We start from the raw sequence: 19,067 nt of genomic DNA, 5'->3' as shown, positions 1-19,067 counted from the left end.
CTAAAGAAGGCAAAGGAGGACAAGAAGAGGAAGAGGCAGCGGAAGCTGTGAGTGCGGGAACGAGGGGAGGATACTGACGACGACGACGACGACAACGATGATGATGATGACAATGACGAGGTGATGGAGGTAGCCAATGGTGTCGAGTGGGATAGCCTAGAGGATGAGGGTGCGCTGACAGGTATCGGTTCATCCTTGCAGGCATCGGGGCCATTCTCGTTCCACAGAGGGGCGAGCACGTCTAGGGAGCCGGCGGAAATGGGATGCACCACCGGCCCGCCTCAGGAGTCAATAGAGGCGGGCGGTTCTACCGTCGCACCACAGGAGCCTGTGGAAGCGGGCTACTCCGCCGTCGTGCCCCAAGAGCCAAGGGGAGCGGGGCGTTCTGCCAATGTGCCTTAGGAGCCATCAGGGGTGAGCCCCTCTACCTAGGAGCATGGGATGGGCTCGAAACATCCTTGCTCCAATGAGGCAGAGCAAGGGTCAGGGGATTCGTCACCCAAACACGTCTGCCGCCCGACAGCGCTGAGGTGAGTTACCAATTCCTCTGTTTTCCCTATTTTAGCCGGATTTCATTGTAACTTTTGTTTTTGTCCCTTGCAGAGTCGGTAGGCAGCGAAATCCTTTAGCGCTAGCACCGAAGAAGAGCCTCACCGTTCAACCAGGGCAGCGGTCGTCGGTTGGTGTCACGCCCAGATCGAGCGGGAGCAGCGCCGATGTGGCCGTGTTGCCGATCGGTCAGGCACCGCCCGTGGTGTCGCCGGTGCCCTCGGCAGGATAGGCGGACACGGGCACACAAGGGGCACCTTCGGCGGTCGTGGAGTAGCCGGTGACAGTCGCAGTACTGCTGGCAATGATGGGGCAGATGGGGCTACCGACCGTGCTCGTGGTACCGACCGTGATGGGGGCAGCGTAGCCAGTTGTGACTCCGCCGACGCAGGTGGAGGTGGCGGCACCCGTGATGGATGGGTCGCAGTCGGGCGCCACCGCAGTGTCGACCGAGGTATTGGCCTGACCCATGCCATTGGCAGCCCAAGCGGTGGCACTCAACGTGGGTCGAATGGAGGGGGACACGACTGAGGGATCCTCGGAAGTCATGGTGCTAGGGGAGAGGCTCGCATCCACACCATTGACCTCTTCCATCACCGGGGTGGGCATCCCGGCGAAGGCATCTCACCGAGAGGGATCAGTGGCACTTGAGGCCGGTGGGGAGTCATCCCTGACCCTGACCTCAGTGGGCAGTGGCTCACCCGCGCGGGGCACATCCCTGCTCCGGTGGATGGACCCGAAGGATCTAGCGTTGGCATCCTTTACTCTCGAGGACGGCTTGGAGAGCATGGAGCGGGAGAGCCTTGACTTGGGATCACGACTGTGCTCGAGGCCCTGGACAATGCCACGGGTGCACTGCGCGACATCGTCGTTCCCTCTGGCCAGGTATTGCTCGGTCTTGCTTCTTATCTTCTTCTTCCTTTATTTATTATTTGTTTTCTGACCATCGTCTCCCTGCAGTCCCTCATAGCTCATAGCCGAGGGAAGTCCTAGTTCCTCCGTCGCCAAAAGGAAGCCTAGGACCACCTCATCAAGGAGGCGCGGTTACATAGGGAGGTGACAGCGTAGCTCGCTGCTGCCTAGCAGAGGGAGGCTAAGCTAACTCCCCATGCCAAGGAGGCGGCCAATCTTTGGACGCAGGTGGCCAAGGCCCGTCGGGATGCTAAGGAGGCCAAGAAGGCATTCAAGGCCCTATCGGCGTGGTCGCTCCAGGATGATGAAGAGGCCACCAAGGTCAAGAAGGAGCGGGATGAGCGTCTCTAGAAGGACGCTGAGACCCACCGGTGGATCCTCAATCTCCTGGGCAAGGTTGAGACGGAGAGGGATCTGAAGCTGAGGGCCGAGGAGAAGCTCGTTGCCTTGGAGAAGAAGGTGAGCCAAGATGCCACAACGGTCGAGCGGCTGCGCAAGGAGTGGGATGAGCTGATCCAAACCACGGAGAAGCTCCGCTTAAAGCGCGTTGTGGCTCGCGAGGAGAGCGATCAGGCTTTTCAAGAGCGTGACTAGGCCTGCCAAGAGCGCGATGATGCATAGCAGAAGGTCGGCTCCCTCTAGGTTGAGCTCGAAAGGAAGACAACCCGGAAGCTGGAGGCCGAGGGTGTTTCTGCCGAACTGGCTGTGGATCTCATCATGGTGAGAAGAAACCTTCAGGCGGAGAGCGACAAGCTCGGTATCCTAAGCATCGCCCTCGGAGTGATCTACAGCGACCTTCAAGTGGTGCAATCGGAGGGGACCAGCTCGCTCGCGGCCCATGCCATTGAGATCACGACCCGAGTGCGCCAGCTTGAGAGGAATGCCCTTTGCGCCGGCGTCAATCAGTCCTTTGTGATTGCTCATTCTCATTATGGGGACAGTATCGATCTGGAGGTGATGAGCCATGGCTACGCGCTAGGTTATGAAGCCCGTGAGCTAGAGGAGATGGAAACAGCGGTGGCTTCCCTTTCGTAGAACCTGGCGAACAAGATTGAAGACATAGTACTCCCCTAGAGGGGCTAGTAAGTTAGGTGAATTCGGGCTATGGAGCCATTAATTTTGTAATGAACACATATTTTTTGTCGTTCTTAAACGTTTGTCCTTTTCCAAAGGTGAAAAAGGAGTGTGATGCGACCCAACCCCTTCCATCGTTGGGTCTGCTTAGCTCGAGCCAATGAAAAAACTTTGATCACACTGGGGAGCAAAAGTGCCATAGCCGCTGGGGCGTAGGTCTTTTAGCAGTCCGCCTAGTTTTTCTCATAGTTAGTTTCCATGGCTTTTACTTTTTAGGCCTTAACATAGGAAGGGGTCGGATGTGAGTTTCTGAGTGAGAGTATTCCCCTATCAGCCCCCAAGTGAGGCCCGACAGCTGGCCATTTGCAGGGGTCGTGTGTCACTAAGAAACGGGGAAGCCAATCGAAACTGGTAAGGAAGAGTGTTTTTTATTTTAGAAACATGGTTTTACATAAGTACGTCAACGATTTGGAAAAGAGCTAAGGGTAAAAGCGATGTAGCTGCTCAATATTCCACGCATTGGTGAAGATTTGGCCGTCGATGGTTTTGAGCTTGTAGGTGCCTGATCGGAGCACTTCCACGACGACGTACGGTCCTTCCCATGGCGGCGATAGCTTGTGGCTATCCTTATTGCTCTAGACGAGGCAGAGTACCAAGTCTTCAATGTTGAAGGCCCAACCCCTCACTTGACGCCTGTGGTACCAACGCAACGCTTGCTAGTACTTAGCCGAGCGGAAGAGGGCTACATCACGTGCTTCATCGAGCTAACCATGGCATCTTTGAGGGACACCTTGGCTCCCTGCTCATTGTATGTCCTGACCATCGGCGCCCTGTACTCGAGGTCGGTCGAGAGGATGGCCTCGGAGCCGTAGACCATGAAGAAGAGAGTGTATCCAGTGGCTCGGCTGGGGGTTGTCCTTAGGCTCTAGAGCACCGTGGGGAGCTCTACGACCCATCGGCCACCAAACTTCTTCAGTCGGTTGAAGATCCTAGGCTTGAGGCCATGTAGGACCATACCGTTCGCGCACTCGACTTGCCCATTCATGCAGGGGTGCGCCACGAAGGCCCAATCGACGTGGATATGATGCTCATCAGCAAACTAGAGGAACTTCCCAGTGAACTGTGTGCCGTTGTCCATGATGATAGAGTTTGGGACTCCAAAACGATGGATAATGTCGAGGAAAAATAGCATGGCTTGCTCAGATTTGATCATAGAGATCAGTCGAGCCTCTATCCATTTCGTGAACTTGTCTACGGCGACAAGTAGGTGCGTGAAGCCCTCGGTCACTTTTTTAAGAGGCCCGACCATATCGAGCCCCTAGACCACAAACGACCATGTAATGGGGATGGTCTAGAGCGCCTAGGCAGCCAAGTGGGTTTGCCAAGCATAGTATTGGCACCCTTCGTAGGTGCATACAACTTTCTCTGCATCGGCTACTACCGTCGGCCAGTAGAAGCCTTGTCGGAACGTGTTCTTGACCAAGGTTCACGGCATGGTGCCCGTAAACCCTACCGTGGATGTCGTCCAGCAGCTGCTTCCCTTGTTTGATCGGAATACTGCGCTGCAGGATCCTAGTGTGGCTATGTTTGTAGAGCTCTTCCTCGATGACGACAAACGACTTGGCATGGCATGCGAGCCACCAAGCCTCTGTCTTGTCCGCTAGCAACACCTCCTAGAGGAGGTAGTCGAGGTAAGGCGTTCTCTAGTCGGCAAGAGGGTCGTGCTCTGCCACTGGGTCGGCATCAATCTCCATCACCAAACCTTCATGGACCTTCATGGCTTCAAGGTCGAACAGGGCCGATGGAGGGCCGACTCTCGAGCCTAGGGTGGGCAGCGCGTTGCTAGCTCCAGCCCCTGAGCCTAGGCTAGAGGGATTGGAACAGGTCGACGGTTGCCCAGCCCTCAAGCCCTAGGCTGAGGGGTCGGGCGAAGCTGTTGGTCGCCCAGCCCTCAGGTCCGAGATGGGTGGCTCGCCATCAGCCCACCCTGGCTCTCCATATTGGACCGAGGGTTTATGCTGATTGCTGGAAAAGACGCCAATTGGGACTGGCTCTCGGTTGGATGCCATCTTTGCCATCTCGTCGGCTGCCTCATTGGGTCATTAGGGGATGTGGTTGAGCTCGAGGCCGTCGAACTTGTCCTCTAGCTTGTGGACCTCCTGGCAGTATGTAGCCATTTTGAGGTTGTGGCAGCTTGACTCCTTTATGACCTAGTCGATGACTAGCTGGGAGTCGTCCCGGATGTCGAGCCATTGGATGCCTAACTCTATTGCGATGTGTAGGCCATTGACAAGAGCCTCATACTCTGCCACATTGTTTGATGTGGGGAAGTGGAGGCAGACCATGTACTTCATGCGCACCCCAAGGGGTATATATGGCAAATGGGCTGGCCTGACCCAGCACGGCATGAGCCCGTGCCAGGCATGGCCTGAAGGAGGTCGGGCCGGCATGGCACGGCGTGCCACCCGAGCCATCCCTAGCTGGACGTCGTGCCTGACCAAGGGCCTAGGCATGGCCTGCTGGGCCATTTTTTAGGCCAGGCCAGCCCGAGAAGGCACGACCTGCCAAGCATGCTAGGTTGGCCTGAGGCCCACAGAGAGAGGGAAGGGGAGAGCAGGAGGGAAGAGGCGCACGGGAAGCGGCGACCGCCGCCGATGCACTCGCCCTAGAGGCTAGAGGTGGGGCCACGAGGGGAGGCAAGGAGGCGGCGGTTGCTGGCCCACTTGAATCCACCCATCACCACTTGAATCTGGCCGCGGATGTCATGCCACATGCGAGGGAGACAGCCATGCGTGCGACTGTGTGAGGGAGACGCCACCATGCGCGGTGAAGGCAAAAGAGCCGCAAGGGAAGCGGTGGTCGCCACCGGCGTGCTCACCTTGGAGGCTAGAGATGGGGCCGCATGGGGAGGCAAGGAGGCGGTGGTTGCTGGCGCCCTTGAATCTGCCTGTCGCCGCTCAAATCTAGCCGCGGATGTCGTGCCACGCGTGAGGGAAATGACCATGTGTGTGAGGGAGACGCCGCCATGTGCGGGGAAGGCGGAAGAGGCAAGAGGGAAGTGCGAGCTGTGACGTGAGAAGGGGAGGAGCTATGATGTGAGGAGGCGAGTGGGGCGACTGAGAATGCTGCACTGGGAGGGGGAGAACCACCACGACGTGCGCTCTTATACGAGGGGGGAGGCAGGGACGGTGGGCCACACTAGGTGCGGGGAGAGGAGGAGGAGTGAGGAGGCAGAGGGGGGAGGCTGGGTCACTGCCGGGCCGACTGTCGTAGGCTGAGCCATGCTGTGCCAGCCCACGGGCCAGATCAGCGGCCCAGGCATGGCCTGCTCCCTCAGGACAGGCCAGCCTAGGCCCGCACGTCACCAGGCCGGGCTTGGCTCGTGTCGGGCCAAAAAAGCATGCTTTGTGCCGTGCCATCATGCCTCGGGCTACATGGACATTTATACCAAGGGGCGAGACGAAGAGTAGCTCAACACCGGCGCCCTTCTTCATCAGTGAGTCATCGAAGTACATGGTCTAGTACTCTTGATCGATGGCTGCTGGTGGCATTTGGATCTTGGTCCATTCCGCCATGAAGTCGGCCAGCGCCTGGGACTTGATGGCAGTCCATGGGACATACAAGATGCCCTGTCCCATCAATTTGAGAGCCCACTTGGTGATTTTTCCCATCGCATCTAAGTTCTGGATGACCTTGCCAAGAGGAAAGGACGTCACCACCATCACTGGGTGTGACTCAAAGTAGTGGCGCAATTTTTGCTTGGTGATGAGGATGACGTAGAGGAGTTTATGGATCTAGGGGTAGCGGGTCTTGGAGTCGGACAATACTTCACTGATGAAGTACATGGAATGTTGTACTTTGAGGGCATGCCCCTCTTCCTCTCGCTCCACCACTAGTGCGGCGCTGACCGCCTGCATGGTTGCCGCGATGTAGAGCAGGAGTGGCTTCCAAACGGTCAGGGGAACTAGGATTAGGGCCTTCGTCAAGAGCTCCTTGAGCTTGTCAAACGCCTCTTGGGCCTTGGGCATCCACTCAAAGCGGTTGGCTTTCTTCAAGAGCTGATAAAGGGGGAGGCCCATTCATCGAGGCATGAGATGAAGCGTCTAAGTGTGGCGAGGCACCCTGTGCTCCGCTATACCCCCTTTATGTTCTGTATCGGGCCCATCCTCGTGATGGCCGAGATTTTTTCTAGGTTGGCTTCGATGTCGCGCTCGGAAATGATGAACCCAAGTAACATACCCCTCGAAATGCTGAAGATTCATTTTTCAGGGTTGAGTTTGATGACATTCGCTCAGAGTTTCATGAAGGTCAACTCAGGGTCGATTGCAAGCTCGTCGGTGCGTTTGGATTTGACTACGATGTCATCCACGTAGGCCTCAACGGTCTGACCAATGAGGTTACCAAAACATTTGAGCATGCAACACTGATACATAGCCCCCACGTTTTTAGACCAAACTGCATTGTGACGTAGCAGTATGATCCGAAGGGGGTGATGAAAGAAATCATGAGCTAGTCAGACTCCATCATGATCTGATGATACCCGGAGTACGCATCAAGAAAGTAGAGGATTTTGCACCCTAAGGTTGAGTCGACTACTTGATCTATGTGTGGCAAAGGAAATGGATCCTTTGGGCACGCTTTGTTGAGACCTGTGTAATCAACACACATTCTCCATTTCCCACTCTTTTATCTTACAAGAATGGGATTGGCTAACCACTCAGGATGATACACTTCCTTGATGAATCTGGCCACCAAAAGCTTTGTAACCTCCTCGCCGATGGCTCTGCGCTTCTCCTCGTCGAAGCGGCGTAGTCATTGCTTCACCGGCTTGGACTCTGGCCTGATTTTCAAGGCGTGCTCGGTGACTTCCCTTGAAATGCCCAGCATGTCCGAGGGTTTCCACGCAAAGATGTCTCTGTTGGCGCGGAGGAAGTCAACGAGCGTGCTTTCCTATTTAGAGGAAAGCGCGGCGCCAATCCAGAGCACCTTGCCGTCGGGGTTGCTGGGGTCCACGGGGATCTCCTTGATGCCTTCCGTAGGCTCAAAGGACCCAGCCGACCGCTTGGAGTCTAGAGGCTCCTCGGCGGTCCTCTCTTGGATGGGCGCAAGCTCGGTGGAGGCAACGATTGCGGCGGCGTGCTCATAGCACTCCACCTCGCACTCGTAGGCACGCTGGAACAAACTGCTGATGGTGATGACCCCTCACGGGCCTAGCATCTTCAGCTTTAGGAAGGTGTAGTTGGGGACAGCCATGAACTTCACGTAGCATGGGCGTCCGAGGATGGCATGGTAGGTTCCATGGAACCCCACCACATCAAAAGTGAGGGTCACTGTCCTATAGTTGGTCGGACTCCCAAAGGTGATTGGAAGATTGATCTACCTGAGCGGCATGGCCTACCTCCTAGGCATGATGCCGTGGAAAGGCGCCCTGGTCAGTCGAACGCGCGCCCGGTCGATGCCCATAGCGTCGAGTGTCTCGACGTACAATATGTTGAGGCCACTGCCACCATCCATCATCACCTTGGTAAGATACTTCATTCCAACAATTGGGTCAACGACAAGCAGATACCTTCCTGGTTGAGGGATGTTGTCGGGTGGTCGGTCCAGACAAAAGTGGTGTCGGACTCCGACCATCGGAGGAATGCGGGCGCTGTGGGCTCGGTCGTGTAGACCTCGCAGCGTGCCAGCTTCTGCCGATGGTTGGAGTCATAAGCCGTCGATCCACCAAAGATTATGTGGCAGCCGTCGGGGGTCAAGAAGCCATCATCCTTCCTATTGGCGTCGTCCACCATTGGCTCGGGGTCTCTTCTCGGCTCCCCTTTGTTGGCGCCACCGAACAAGACGCTTCATGAGAGCGCAGTCTTTATATAGATGCTTGACGGGGAAGGCGTGGTTCGGGCACAGTCCTTTGAGCAGCTTCTCAAAGTGGTCGGGGGTGCCCTCGGTGGACTTCTGACCCCCTTACAGTCGACAGCGGCCACGAGCGAGCTCTCGCGCCACTGCTTGTTCTTCTTCTTGTGCGGACGGTTGGAGACGCCCTCGCCGGCATCGTCGTCCCGCTTTGCCTTCCCTTGGAGTGGTCGAAGATAGCTCCAACTGCCTCCTCACTAGAGGCATGGCTTGTGGTGATGTCGAGGAGCTCCTTGGTGGTCCTCGAACCCTTGTGGCCCAACTTGTGGACCAGGGACTCATAGGTGGTCCCAGACAAGAAGGCACCGATGATGTCGGCATCGGTGATGTCGGGCAGCTCGTTGTATTGCCGGGAGAAGCACCGAATGTACTCATGAAGAGTTTCTCTGGACTTCTGCCAACAGTTTTTGAGGTCCCATGGGTTTCTAGGGCGCACATAGGTGCCCTAGAAGTTACCCACGAAGATCTCCTTCTGGTTCGCCCAACCGTAGATACAATTGGGCGGAAGGTGCTCTAGCCATGTTCGCACCGAATCGATGAGGAATAGGGGGAGATTGCGGATGATGAAGTTGTCATTATCCACGCCACCAGCATGGTAAGCAAGCCGATAGTCCTTGAGCCATAGCCTGGGGTTGGTTTCCCTGGAGTACTTTGGGATGTTGGTCGGTGGCCTGTATCATGGCAGGAAAGGCGCATTGAGGATGTGCCATCCAAAGGCCTGAGGCCCCGATAGGTCGGGGCTCAGGCTTCGGTCCTCAGCGCTGTCATAGTGCCCACTACGGCGAGGGTGGTAACCATGGCTGGCCTCGTCCCTTTTGCCGCCATGGGTACGCCTGCGGGTGTTCAGGGTGTCTCGAGCGTCATGGTTATGGCCGAGGCGCTCACGTACTAGGACCTTAACCCGCCTCACGTTGTCATGTGGTGCTTGGTGGATGGAAACATCATTGCCATGCTGCCCCGAGGGTGCGCGCTTGAAAGCTCTAGTTTGGTTTTGGTGAATTGATGAAACCCTAAGTGCTAACCTAGTTCATCAAGTGATCATGAGATAGGTAGCACACTTCAAGTAGAGAAGCAAATGAAGATCATAACATGACAATGGTGATAGCATGGAGATGATCAAGGGCTTAAACTTGAAGAGAAGAAAGAGAAAAACAAAAAGCTCAAGGCAAAGGTATAACTTGTAGGAGCTATTTTGTTTTGGTGATCAAGACACTTAGAGAGTGTGATCACATTTAGGTTTGATAGCCGTACTATTAAGAGGGGTGAAACTCGTATCGGAATGCGGTTATCAAAGTGCCACTAGATGCTCTAACTCATTGCATATGCATTTATGATCTAGTGGAGTGCTAACACCCTTGATAATATTTGTGAAAATATGCTAACACATGTGCACAAGGTGTGTGCAGGGTTGAGATGGGTTTGGGTCCCTCTCTCCCTCCCGCCTCGCAAGCTCGGCGGGATTCGGCGCTTTTGGGAAAATGAAATGCCTATTTTCTATTGCGCCAGATGCAAATTCTTGGTGGTTGGCACATTGGAGCAAGGGTGAAGAAGTTAGAGGAGAAAGGGATTTGGTCTCACTGTTTAACAGTGACCGGACGCTGAGTCCGAATCGACCAGACGCTGAAGTAGTGCGTCCGGTTAGGCTGTCGGTCGGCACAGTGCTTAGGGTTAAGCACCAGACGCTGGGCTGCGTCCGGTCGAGTTGACCAGACGCGTCCGGTCATGCTTGGGAGCTTACTGTAAACGACCAGACGCAGGGGCTTCAGCGTCCGGTCAGTTCGAAGAAGCAGCGTCCGGTCGAGGCTGATGACCGTTGAGTCTGGACACGTGGCTGACATCGAGCGACCGGACGCTGAGGGCCAGCGTCCGGTCAGTCTGACCAGAGCGTCCGGTCAGAACGCGTTTTGCCCAGTGAAGGGGTATAACGGCTCTATTTGATTGGGGCTCTATTTATAGCCCCATGGCCGGCTCAAGCTTACACTCTTGGCCATTTCTATTGACATAGCATACTTGTGAGCTTAGCCAAAGCCCTCCCACTCATCTAGATCATTGATTCATTATCATAGTGAGATTGGGAGTGAATCCAAGTGCATTGCTTGAGTGATTGCATCTAGAGGCACTTGGTGATTGTGTTTCGCTGTGGATTTCTCTTGTTACTCTTGGTGGTTGCCGCCACCTAGACGGCTTGGAGCAGCGAGGATCGTTGAGCGGAGGTGGTGATTGGCTCCGGCTCCGATCGTGATGATTGTGAGGGGTTCTTGACCTTTCTCCGGCGGAGCGCCAAAAGGTACTCTAGTAAATTGCTTGTGGCTTGTGTGATCCTCATCTTATGTTGGTTGTGCGGCACCCTATTGAGGGTTTGGCGAGTGATGCCAATCAGCGCGTGAACCTCCAAGTGAGTGAATCGCCACAACGAGGACTAGCTTGCCGGCAAGCAAGTGAACCTCGGTAAAAATCATTGTGTTCATCATTTGATTCCGAGGTGATTGGTCTACATTGGTATTCATCATTGTGATCGATTGGTTCCTACCACTACACGGCGGTATAACTCTCTTGCTCACTCTTACATTACCGCAAACTAGTTATCAAGCTCTTTAGTGTAGTTAGTTGTGAGAGCTTGTTTGTTTGATTAGTGTTGCTCTTTAGTTAGTCTTTGAGAGCACACTAATTTAGCTAAGTGTCATAGCTATTGTGTGGATATACACTATTCGAAATAGAATTGTGGTAGGTGGCTTGCATTTTAGTAGGCTAGCGCAACACTCGCTTCGCCGCATAATTGTCTAACATATTTTGTTAAGTGTTGTTGTAGAATTTTATTAGGCTATTCACCCCCCTCTAGCCATTAGGACCTTTCAGCGCTGGCCAGCGTCGAGCTCACGTTGTCAGGATAGTGAGCTCTCTGTCTGCTGTACCATGGCACACTCGAGTAACATGCGGATCTCTCGGTGAGTCCGATGGTCATCTGGCGTCACAGGCTTAGGGAGCCCTCGGAGCAAGGCTGCTGCGGCCGCTATGTTTTGGCTCGCATGGGTGAAACGTGGGAGGCCCCTGTCATCCTTGATGATCCTCTGGTTCACCTCACGGGCCCTGGCGCATGTGCGTCCGCTGTGTCCTCATCATGCGATCTCTTACTCGAGCTTCGCATGTTCTTGCTCGAGTGGGAGCCATGCCTCCTTGAGCTCCTAGCACCGTACTTGCAACTGCTCCTCTTGCATGTGCAGCAAAGCCCCCGCGCCTTCGTCGCACGGCGGATCAGCCGCCTTGTGGACGCTTTCGGCATGCCCTTCGGGAGTCTCCGCCGTGAAGCACTCCCATTAGGGGTGATGGCTTCCCCTACTAGAGTCGGAGCCAGAAAAAGATTTTGAGTCCCCCACGGGAAGGTCGTGGAGTGATTCCGCGACATACTCCGCTGTTCGTACGAACATGCCGTTCGTAGGGGATGGGCGGAAGTGTTGCACCATGAGGTGGCCCATGGCCCACGTAGCATTGCGCAGGCTGAAAGGGAATGCCGTCGTGGCTCCTCTAGTGAGCTGCGTCATGACGTTGGCGTAGGAGAAGGCGAGGCAGCGCAGGTCCTCCTGGGACGATTAGGGTCCTAGGAAGGCGGCGAGCTAGCGTTCAAGCCTCCCATAGTCGAAGTCGAAGAGCTGGTTGCTCCGGAGGACGCGAGCCTCCGGTGCGTGCAGCCATAGCTCCTCGAATGCCTCGTCGATTGCGTCGAGGCTGGCGGAGTGAAGAAGCTGGGTGGTGGCAGGAGCCTGTGCCAGCTCTCCCTCCACCGTGATGACGAAGTCTAGGTTCCCGAAGCGCACGTGCACGCCCGGGACCCAACTGATGCCGTGGTTGGCCATCCGAAGCCTGGTGATGACGTTGAGACACGTAAAAGTCCCCTACCTGGCACGCCAACTGTCGGTGTTTTGAGTCACCAACTAGTAAATTTCTAGATTGCGCGTCTAGCTCGGATGGTGTGCTTAGAGGACACGAGGTTTATATTGGTTCGGACAGAAAGTCCCTACGCCCAGTTTGTCGCTGCTGCTCGCGTTACTAGCACTGAAAGTTTGCAGTAGGGGTTACAAACGGGCGAGAGAGGGACATGGTCCCAAGTCTCTGGTGTGTGAGTCATGTGCTTTTGATATCTACGGGCGTGAAGAGTTGTGTACAGCCATGCCCTTTGTGGGGCGTCCTGCTTCCTCTTTTATAGTCCAAGGGGAAGGGCAGGTTACAGAGAAGGAGAGATAGAGAGAAAGAGAAAAAAAGTCAAGGAGAAGAAAGCCTCCAGGACCGCCGGGCCTTGCTTCTCCTTTATGCGGGCCCCGCCTACACTGCTGACGGTGACAGGGACGGCTCCACGTCGAGCGCTTGTTCACCGTTAATGCCATGCCCTGGCGCTGTCAGCGGGTCGTGGCGTCCCATGCCGTCTCGGCGGGCAACGCGGCGAACCAGCGTGCTGGTCAGCGGCCGTACGGGGAGTAGGCGGCATAATGACCACGCGTCCATCACTGTTGGTGATGTGAATTCCCTGGAGTGACATGTCGAGGGCATGGGTCACGGCAAGACATGCACGCTAGCTACACGGTGCCAGAAGTTTGACCTTTGGGTTGTACTTTCTGGCCCGTAGTGGTTGGCGGCAGTATGGGCTTCCGTCGGGAGCCGCACCTGAGGGGTCGAGCGAGACAGAACTCCGACCCAGAGGTCGGGCGATGCAGAGCTCCCGACCCAGAGGCCGAGCGAAGCACAGCTCCCGACCTAGAGGTCAGGCGAGGTGGAGCCCGCCTCCGGAGGTCGGGCGAGGCGGAGCCCGCCCCCAGGAGCCTCCGACCCTAGAGGTCGGGCGAAGCGGAACCTGCACATCTTGGGGTCGGTTGGAGCCGTAGTCGCGCACTTACTGCTCAGGTGAATCAATGTTGATGACCATTAGCTCATACTCTTCGGATACCCTCCGACACATACTCAAAGAGAGCCAAAGAGCACAGTACCCGGCCCCATGGCCCACACATACCATACCAGCAGTTCAGTGACACAAAGTGTTCAACTAATAGTAGGTGCCTTGGCAGCCACTAATGACGCATAAACATAATCTCACTCTTAGGCCTCGTTTAGATTGCGAAAAAAAGTGAACCCGATGAATAGTACCACTTTCGTCTTATTTGGCAAATATTGTCCAATCGTGGACCAACTAGGCTCAAAAGATTCATCTCGTGATTTTCAACTAAACTGTGTAATTAGTTATTTTTTTACCTACATTTAATACTCTATGCAAGCGGTTAAAAATTGATGTGATGAAGAGAGTGAAAAAACTTGGAATTTGGATGGCATCTAAACAAGGCCTTAATTAAATGTACCGAATAAATCTTTATTCTTTGTTTATATGCCTCTCTATCCATCCTATCCAGGACAAGAGCGAACGTACCTGCAAGGTCAACGACAGCATCCTGTGATTGCTTGTAACGGTCGTACTCGTACTGCATCTGCATGCATGCCTGAAGCCTCTTCTTGGATGGACTTGTGCATGAATTTAAGCAAGTCTGCCTGATCCTGGACTTTACACTTAGGGGCGTTTGAATCCTTTTATTTAGACGAATTAAAATTTACTTAATAAACTAGGTTATGTAGCTTGGAATTTGATATTCCACCACTTTCTAAAGTTCACATATAAACCTATTTCAAATTCATACGGTGGTACATAGAAATTGATTCTACATATCACCATGCTATTTTTTTTACTTTGCAACCTATTTTTTTTACTTTGCAACTTATAACACATAAGTATCTCTCAATTATAGCCAACAATATTATACAAATATAATCTATATACAATCATATTAGCTTAATTAATATATGTCTAAATTATATTATTAAATGATAAACCCAAATTAAAATAGCTGGAATGCTAAATTGGATGATCAACCCGAATCCTCCTTCAATTCTATCTCAAATTTGGATCGAATTGACTGTAGTATGTGTTATTTGGTTAGCTATTTGCAGGCAGCCTAGGCCACTAGCTGAGTTAGTTTTCTCAGAGGAGATGGTTTTTTTTTTTTTGTGAATCTATCAGAGGAGATGGTTAGCAACACTTCGCCCTCGTTCCGTGTTAAAATTAACAACATGCTGATGATAGCACATGACTTTACTCTTGGCAAGGACTCCCCGCTATTTTTCCAGGTTAGCTGTACTTCTTTTTGTTGATTATTTGGTATTCCTGTGATCCTGTCGTTGCTGAGACAGAAAATTCTCTTCACAGGTTGTGCCTGTCCTTTGGCTGCTATCTGTTATCTGCAATTTCTGTTCGTCTATCACTCTTACTTACATAGGTATGTCCTGCACAGATCACTTTACACTTTGCGCCTTACATTTAGGAATAGACAGTACCAAAGGGCAGGCAGAATCTTATACGTACCTGCTTTGTCTTCAGTTCATTTTGTCTGAATTTCATTGCTGATTTTGTTACAACACGTGCATAACAGGAACCATTGCTTTGGTTACAATACCTGCGTTATTTAACAAATACGAGGGGTATGTCGAGGTACGCTGGGAGGTCCTCCGGAACATATTGAGGCATTACAAGATAGTTGATGAGAATGTGATCAGTAGTAACGAACAAGCTTTATCAGAGATTAAGAGGACTGATACTCGAAAACGTGAGCTCGCCAAAATAGTAAGTAAATTGGCATCACTGGGAAGAACACACCATCTATAATTCAGAGGTTGAGTGTGTCACAAGGGACTAACCATATAATGGGAAAGAGATGCATTCTAAGACCAACCATAATGGGAAAGAGATGCATTCCAGGCAAAAACAGCTATTGAAATAGTATATGAACTGATATAATAGGTCAATTTGATGCATGGTCCCTTCTCTGGTTTTGGACAGAAACTTGTAACTGTCTGCCGACAACCGAAGCGCTCAGTAGCATATGTTACTCTGACTGATGCACCGATAGGCCAACAACCTAATCATAATAAGAGACCACTTTGAAGCTAACAAAGAAAAGGACTCAGTCTAATAAGGATGAGGATGAATTGAAGACAGCATTGCAGTATATGTCATCTCAAGCAGTGATTAAATGCTAAGAATAATGTCAGAGTGGGAAAGCATTCTATTAATCAGTGTTTGAAGCACATTGTCCACGTACAAATCGTCGGTGGGATTAAAAAAGATTCGATGCTCCATAATGTCTCTGAGTCCCACAGCTTGATTTGTCATTAGGACTAAACAACATGGTTGGTGCGGTACTACGCGGTGGTTGAGGCTGGCACAGCATGCTACATTTCTTGCTCGTCCTAGGTGTCTGCATGTAGGTAGGGTAGGGTAGGCCCCTGGTGGTTGACTCGAGTTTCAGACTCACTGCACTGCACTGCAGCATTCCCAGTAGGCTGTAGGCGCGTGTTTAGTGCAACCCTAAATTCCCAAAAATTGTACCCGTATCCATCATATCGAATCTTGCGATACGTGCATAGAGTATTAAATGTAGATGAAAAAAAAAACTAATTGCACAGTTTGGTTGGAAATTACGAGACGAACGTTTTGAGCCTAATTAGTCTATGATTAAACAATAATTGCCAAATAAAAACGAAAATGCTACCGTAACATAAATTTCCAAATTCCCCCAGCTAAACACGCGCTAGAATGTAAAGGCAGCCGACAGGAACAGTGTTACTTGACGTGCTTGCTGTAGCTAGATGTTGCTCTTCTACTTTCCCTGCTGATGAATTGCAAGCAGAGCCATAGAAGAACCACCAAACTGCTATCGTCCTTGTACAATGCAGACTGCCCAAGATGCATGTGCATCTTCACTCCACTCATGCAAAGTTCCAGACAGGTTAACCCGTCCCTGAGAGTATATTCGCACGCCACGTCAGATACAGTGAATGAATAGTGTTGATCAGACTGAACAAGCACGTCATATACCTTCCTGTTTGTACTGCATCATCATCATTTCAAACACCAAAAGACAGCTTTATTCCATGTGCAGAACCATGCAAGCAACAAAGATTCCAGAACATTCATCAGTACCATGACTGCAGTCATTTTAGTCTGTAGTAACTGATTGTGACAAACTTCAATCTAGGAATGACTGCAGAAAGAGTAGGCTAATTACTAGTATTTGGTGGTGGATCAAAATCAGAGCTTCCTTGTGGTTATGCGAACATTCAGTGCATTTATCGTTAACATGACAATTACAACGCACACCTTACAACTAATACGTGCCTTGCACTCTTATACATGGACTGCTATTCAGGAACAAATACTACTGGTTGCACGGCTTCGTGTAGGAAGCCAACCCGTGCCTGATCCTGCAGGGAATCATGTGGACCACCATTCGGTTGCAACTACTGATACAGATCTTACCATCAGCTGGTGTACAATGCAGTAAATAATGGTACCCATTGTCCAGCCAGCAAGCATGTTTCCCTGGCCTCTTTTCTTCTCTGCTGCTCACTATTCATGCTTTTCAGAGTGAATGTACCAGGCAGAATAGTTTTCTGAAAATGCAAAAGCAAATTAGATTCACACCGCATATATTATATTTACCACTTGACAGCCAAGCATTATCATTTAGACCCCACAGGGATAGGACAGGATACTCCATAAAGCAAATGTGAGCACAGGATTTCACCTAACCCTTCCTTTTGGTCTTTGGAGCCACTCATTTCTTGGTACGCTTAAAGAAGGAATGCAGAAAGGGCCTATGATTTATAGCACCGAGTAGGGTCATTTTAAGATACCAAACCAAATTAAAGATAGAATGTGTTGATTTATGATATTCGGCGTGTTCGGCTCGGCTTGTCTTAGCTTATTTTCTCTCACATAACACTATTGAATCAGCCAAAACCAGCTGAACATCCTTCACAGACTGGATCGGACGAACACCCTTTACCTCTAGGCACTTCCATCATATTAAATAATCATAGTGCTCCCAAACAATTGCAATAGTGAGGATCTGCCCTACTCTTTTTTTGGATGGCAAGTGTGGAAAGGAAGGCAAACAAAAGGCAAGGCTAATCATTGATGGTGCGTGTTTGCACAACTCAACGTTTTTCAGCAGATGTTTTTAAAGGAATTCACACCGCACTGTCTTCAAAAGTGACACATTCGTATCTCACTTATTTTTGTTGATGCACTGATAGGCCAATATGATGGGCCCCCTTTTATTTGGACAAAAGTTTGTAATGGTTGACTCAGAATTACTGAATTAATCTGTAGTATGCACACATGTGGCTTGTGCAAAACATGTAGCTTTCCAGTGTATTCTTAAAAAAAGAAGAGCAACTAACTGTGTATCTTAAAATAGAATGCTTAATTTACTCTAAGTTTATGTATAGATAGGCCAAATTGATCATGACGGTTAGATAATCTACTGCTACCTTGTGTGAACACAGCAAGGGAAGGCGGCGCCGAAAAGGCCCCCTACTGTGATACTGTAGCCGCTGCAGGTACAGACACGGCTCACCTGCAGCACTATAGCCACATGTAGAGGCCGGCGTAGAGTCAGTCCTGCTGTGTTATCTAGTTACTGTTGCAGCATATGCGCTGTACTAGGACTAGATGGATAGAGTTGTATAAATAAACTATCACGGCAACTCAGTAAAAAGAGTTTAGATTTACCATCTCCCATACACGGCTTCGACCAACGCTGGTGTCTTGTATTGTGTGTGTATGCTCTGTTCTCCCTTCTTCTTCAACCTCTGGCCATAGTGTGTGGGGACGGACAACGCTTGTTCGTGGTCGGCACGGCTAGTGGGTGCTCGGCAACACTAGCGGGTGCTCGGCAAGACTGGTGAGTGGTTCACTCACCTGAGCTGGTAATCCTGTGGGCCAACAAGTGGTATCAAAGCCGTACAAGCGCCGTCGCCAGACTAACCACTGGCGATGACGGGCGGTTCGGAGATGGGCGACAGCAGTGGCACTGTTGTGGCTGCCTAACCACGATTGAAGGTCGTTGTTCGCACGGTGTGGGAGGTCAGTGGCACCAGTTGGCCGCCGCTGACTCGCATCAACTATGCAGAGTGGTCAGTGACCATGAAGATCAAGCTCAGAGCCCGACGGCTCTGGAATGCTATTGACAAGGGCACCAATAATGAATAAGATGACATGTCAGCGTTGGAGGCTATCCTCGCTGCTGTACCGGCGGAGTACAGGGAGCCGTTGGGGGCGAAGAGCTCTGCTAAGGAGGCGTGGGAGGCTATTGCGGCAATGCGCGTCGGTTCCGACCACGCAATGAAGACGACGGCCTAGCTTCTGAAGCAGGAGTACGCCAATCTCAAGTTCAAGGATGGTGAAACGGTGGAGGACTTCTGCCTCCGCCTGCAAACGCTCATTAGCAAGCTGAAGAGCCATGGCGTCACCATCGACGAAGAGGAGGCAGTCTCCAAGTACCTCCACTCTGTGCTGGCAAAGTACATCCAGATCGCTCTCTCCATAGAGACGATGCTAGACTTGTCTACCCTCATCATTGAGGATATGACAGGCCGTCTGCGGGCGGTGGACGAGCGCCTGGAGCAGGTGACAGCAACGAAGGACAGCGGGAAACTCCTACTGACGGAAGAGGAGTGGGTTGCTCAGAGGAACTCCGGGAAGGCAGCCTCCTCCAGCCGCGGTGGCGATGGCAACCGCCACAGTA

The sequence above is a fragment of the Miscanthus floridulus genome, chromosome 15, assembly GCF_019320115.1.
Source record: "Miscanthus floridulus cultivar M001 chromosome 15, ASM1932011v1, whole genome shotgun sequence".
Classification (NCBI taxonomy): Eukaryota; Viridiplantae; Streptophyta; class Magnoliopsida; order Poales; family Poaceae; genus Miscanthus; species Miscanthus floridulus.
Note: the sequence above shows the minus strand (reverse complement) of the source record.